The 5,672-nt window shown below is 42.9% G+C and overlaps 1 pseudogene; it reads right to left on the reverse strand.

The window, feature by feature from the left end:
- Positions 1–343: 343 nt before the first annotated feature.
- On the reverse strand, positions 344–5,546 carry LOC114615495 (annotated as a pseudogene).
- Positions 5,547–5,672: the final 126 nt, after the last annotated feature.

Genomic DNA, 5,672 nt, shown 5'->3' on the forward strand with positions numbered 1-5,672 from the left:
GCAAATAGTCAAGGAACAAGTAAGGCAATAAACAAAATTTCATGAATTCCTGTGATCATTGTTTCTAAGGGCTTATCAGGATGACCAAAATATCTGAGCCTACTTCCCTGTCCTAACCCAAAATCATTTTCATGGTCTGAAGCATACTTCCTAGTTCTAGCATAAAATTTAGATTTCTGCCTGAAATTACTTCTTTGTTCTAGCCTAAGATTTAGATTCCTGCCTACTTTTGAGGCCTTTAAGACCTACACTGCTTAGGCTAGAACAAATCAGTGTAGGTCTTAAAGGCCTCAAAATGTCTTTCTAGATATTGCCTAGGGCTCTCTTTCTTTCCCTAAATCACCTAGCTCACCTTAGATAAATGTGTAAGCTGGGAGCCTCTCAGAGATCCCCCCATCAAAATCTGGGAGTAGACCCGGAGCCTCTTTTTACCTTCAGCAGTGTTCAAATCCCAATTGAGTGGAGTTAAAGGAAAAGCTGCATTGATATCAGCCTGAAATTCAGTGGGTAACCCATTTGCTTCTGGAACCAATTTTGGGGTGACTCTCATGATCTTCTCTCTGTCCTCTATCATCAAGACTACCTGGAGCAGTTGCTGACAGTCATCCCAGGTGGGCAGGTGAGTCATCATGGTCCAATTGTAAAGATCATTATTGGCAAATGACACATATGTCATGAACTGTCTTCTTTGAACATCTGGGTGTCCCATAGCCTGGAGGGGTAAGGCCCTAGTAGAGTCTATTATCTGGGCAATAAGGGCCTGAGTGTGAGATGTACTCCAAGTGGAGTCAGTAGTGTCACGGGAATCAGGGGCTGCTCCTCTCTTCTCCTGTGCTGTCTGTGCAGGGGCAGCAGCTGCAGGAGCAGGAACATAAGGAGGGAGACAGAGATCCTCCTTGGTAGCAGAAAGGAGAAGCAAGGCACGGGCAGAGGCTGACCCTCATTTAGAGGAAGAAGGGTGGGGAGCAGCCAGACCAATAACAAAAAGTCTTATCCTAACTCTTGGCTTCTCAACCAGTTATTGTCACATGGTGATATATAGCTCTTGATATGGGTGGCCCTAAGCCTCATAAACAGTCATTTTCCACTCCCGCCGCCCCCCACCCAGGTCATAAAATAGTCCATTCATTCCTCCAAGAGATGGTTAGTTTGCTGGGATAAACAACAAAACTTGAGTCTTCTGTGGCTCAGGGAAAGTCCTTAAAATGGTACAGGCCCAGTGGGGTGCTTTGTGCCTGTTCCATCATAGACATCAAAAAAAATTTTGTATAAAGTCAAAAGGAACAAGCAGAATATACACAAACATTCCTGGGAAACCAAAAGCAAAAGACTGCCTCAGATGGTCTTACTCCTTGATGAGAGGCACATAGACCCACAGCCAGTTCAGGATCCACATGAGAACTAGCAAGTTGTGCTTCTGGTAGGGGGTTGGGAGTGTACTCTATTGCCCCTGACCAGGTGACAAAATATGAGTTGGCTTTGCCCCTCTCAGCCTCCAGATTAAACCTGAAACAGAATTAAACCCAAAACAGAAACACAGATATGGGCAAGACAAAAGACAACCTGGTCCCTGGACTTACTGATGGGAATAACACTCCACTATTTGGATTAGAGATTAGAGTGTCTCCAGCAAATCACAGGACAAGCCTCCACATGTAAAGGTTTATGATTCATCAAAGAATGATACTCTAGGACTCAAATAGTAAATGCAAAGAGTGTTTTATTCTGCAGAAGTATAGCATGCTGAGTCTCCCATTACCAAGCTAGACAACTAAGTGAGCTTGCAGGCCCAATTTAAAGCACATTAGAATTCCAGAACCATTACTGTGAAATGGGGTCTGGAAACTGTTGTTGAGGCATCCTGGTTTAGATTACCTTTATCTTTATTTCTAGCCATTCTAGAACTATTTTTGGAGTGTGGGGGCTGAAATCTGGGTTTTTTTCTAGTAACTGACTTACCTGGACTTGCTCAGTTCTTAGACCTAGTCTCCCAGTTTGAACCCTGTTAATGGAGTCAGCCTAGCCTTTTCTTTTCTTTGAGACGGGGTTTCTCTGTGTAGCCCTGGCTGTCCTGGAACTCACTCTGTAGACCAGGCTTGCCTCGAACTCAGAAGTCCTCTTGCCTCTGCCTCCCAAGTGCTCGGATTAAAGGCGTTCGCCACCACCGCCCATCTTTTTGGGCTTTTTTTTTTTTTTTTCGAGACAGGGTTTCTCTGTAGCTCTGGCTGTCCTGGAACTCACTCTGTAGACCAGGCTGACCTTGAACACAGAAATCTGCCTGCCTCTGCCTCCCAAGTGCTGGAATTAAAGGCATGGGCCACCACTGCCTGGCCAGATTTTAACTTTTGTCCAGAATGTAATAGATGGTCCTGATACCATATATTCATTGACAATCTATAGATGAATTTGGCTATAGGAATATTTATCATATATATATATATATATATACACATGCATTTTTAAAAGGCCAGTTTTAAACAGCAACAATGAGGGGCATATGAGATAGTTTAAGAAATGGAAGGGAGAAATGTGTAATTATAATCTAAAAGAGTAAAATTACTAAAGTCTTTTCATATGTATGTTTTATAATCAGAATCCATTCACAGTATTTAATCACGGGAACATTACACTATGTTCAGTTTGTGTCTGCACAATGTTGTGACATTGCTATTATGTGCTTGTGGAAGCCAGAAGTCAAGACTGGGAGTCAGCCCTCCCCCTTCCATTAGTTTTCCAATATAGTCCAGCTTGGCCCTTTGCCCATTGAGCAATCTTGGCTACCCATATCAACCTAGGAAAATAAAAGACCATAAAGTTTGGTGCATTCTTTATTGATACCTGATTATATAGACACAATGGAACACAATGGGTAGACTCAGGCACATCTACTACGCAGTTCCTTCCTAGGGAGTGACAATCATTTTAGAGGACAGAGACTACTGGAGTCCTTAATGCACAAGAGGCTGATCAGAGGTTGGGAACCCTGAAGAATAAACAGGGCCTCAGAGTCAAGTGGTCTACAAGCTGGCCTTGGAGGTTATTGTCAGCAACCTCATTAATCTGTAAGTGGAAGGAAGAGGATGAGGCATTCAAGGCCAGCGTAAGCTAAAATGTATCATTAGAAAGAAAAAGGAGCTGGGCAGTGGTGGTGCATGCCTTTAATCCCAGCTCTTGGGAGGCAGAGGCAGGTGGATTTCTGAGTTCAAGGCCATCGTGGTCTACAGAGTGAGTTCCAGGACAGCCAAGGCTACACAGAGAAACCCTGTCTTTAAAAAAAAAAAAAAGAAAGAAAAATGATTTAAAAAGGTGGGTAATGTCCCACAACTCTGGAATGCCCAGACAACACCTACCGGCCTGACTACCCTGGATTGCAATCTACTGCTCATTCAACAAGCACACCAACCACAGAGCTAATATCAAGTTTTCAGAATCTGACCATAATTTCACAGGTAGGAGAAAGCCAATGAAGTCCTGACAGGAGTTTCAACCATTGTTTCATCACGTTGAGAAATGTCCAAAACCATGTGTTTTGAGTCCTCTGGATGAGAGACCAGTCCCTAGGAATTAACTTTTTAGTACCCAGAAGTAATATTCCTGTCATTACTGAACACACAAACAAAATATGACATCATCTTGATAGGTATAACGTGTATCACAGTCATAACAGGGATTGGAACCAAAGCAGATTGACCTGGGCTGCCTTACAGCCCTGAGTTCATCCATTAGTTCAGCACAAAGCTGAGAAAAATGTCTCTACTTCAACATAATTAAATTCATTATAGATCTCTACTGGAGCAGGGTACATTTCTGTGGTCAACTGGCTCATATTGGTAGTCTGGAGCAGAAAGTCCTTCAGGGTATCCATGGAGATGTCATTACCAAACAAATTGATACTTGTGAGCTGGAGACTTTGGATCAGGGCAGGCAGAAGGATACTGAGGTGAGAGTCATTCATCATACAGTCTTCTAATTCCAGAGTCTGCAGATTATCTCCAACACTGTCTAAGAACACTTTTAGAGGCATGATGTTCAAATAAGTTAAAGTGGCACCTCTCAAGCACAGATGTTTCAGCTGACTGTAGTTCCAATGCTGGGCAAATGACTCCAAGTCTTACTGAGAGAGTTGGCACAGAGTGATCTTGAGGGACACCAGTGGGGCCTCCAGACACCTAAGGAGAGATCACATGGCTGGGGTCAGAGTCAACATGAAATGGCATGCAGTTTGGTCTGTTGGCTTACTCAAGTTATACCATTTTGATATGAGGGTATCATCATTATGGTGGGTCTGGCTCATTCCAAAGCTAACTCACCTAGTCTTCTCTGACAATCAGAGACTCAGAGTTGCTCTTTAGGCTAATAGGGAGAACAGGAAGAGCAAAATTGGAATCCACAACTGTATATCAAGATGCCTTCTGAAAAATCATTGACACATTTACATAATAGGTCTCCTCACCTCTCACCCTCATTCAGCCCTAACCTTTGCATTTCCTATTCCACTTAGCCCAGTCCTGATCTCCAAAGAACCTTATACTGTTTAGGAATTAGGGGAAAGGGAGAGCCTGTGCTCCCAGATCTAATTGAAACACAGACCTCACCTGGGAAACTGTACTGATCTGAACCCTTCCTATGCAGTGGCCTCTTCTCTTTTCCATCCCTTCACATTAGACCAGTTAGGATTGCTATGCAGGAAACCTCACTAGATCTGACTCACAATACTTGTCTTCTATCAGGACAGCTCTCTCCATACAATCTACTCCACTTCATTGCTCAGCTTTGTGAGTGGTCATTTGAACCCTTGAGTCACTTAACATGGAACAAGATCATGCTTACATGTTCACTGTTAAATGTACATTGGCCTGCAGAAAGTAGTGCCCACTATTCTCTGTAATGTGAGGTAATTATATTACTTCTCTCTAAAGTACAAAAGAGAGGTTTGCTCTGGTAACAGCAACAGCTCTTCATCCTTTCTTACCTGAACAACTCTTCCATGTGGTCTGTGATAAAATAGACATCATCAATTGTGAGATCCTGGAGACAGCTGAGTTTGGGGGAAAAGAGAAATGATCTTAGTGACAGTCTGATTCTCCTCGTATGTGTGAGTTCTTGTTCCAAAGATTCGTCCTAGCATGAGTTTTTGAAGATTTCTCATTTTACTAATGCAAGGTACAAATTTTGCCAGTTTGGACAGATTCCCCACTGTATTCAGTTCCAACTGCTTGATGAACTCTGGCTGTAAAAATTTTAACACCTTTCTGACCTTGGACACATCTATTGCTCCAATCTCCAACTTCTCACAGCACAGATGCAGGAAATTCTTTCTCTCCTTTGCCCACTGCAACAACTGAGTTTGGTGTACATTTTCATGCCGAGGAGACATAAACGAAAGGTCACTGAACACCCTCAAACGCTTCCTTGTGTATCTTGAGTGGCCCTCTACTACTTGCTCCTTAAGCATAGTTTTTACTAAGTGGCCTCTACCTTCTCTTCCCTCTTGTATATCCGAGGAAGCGTGGCCATTCAAGTCAACCACTTGAAGCCTGCACATCCTGTGGATAAAACAAGAGATGTGTCAGAAGGGAAATTACTGAGACCCAACACTTTTTTCATCATCTCTGATGCTATTTATCCCTTGTTCTGCTGTATTCTATATACTCATGGTTTTCAGTATTGGT

Source organism: Grammomys surdaster, unplaced genomic scaffold (assembly GCF_004785775.1).
Source record: "Grammomys surdaster isolate TR1022 unplaced genomic scaffold, NIH_TR_1.0 126740, whole genome shotgun sequence".
NCBI lineage: Eukaryota > Metazoa > Chordata > Mammalia > Rodentia > Muridae > Grammomys > Grammomys surdaster.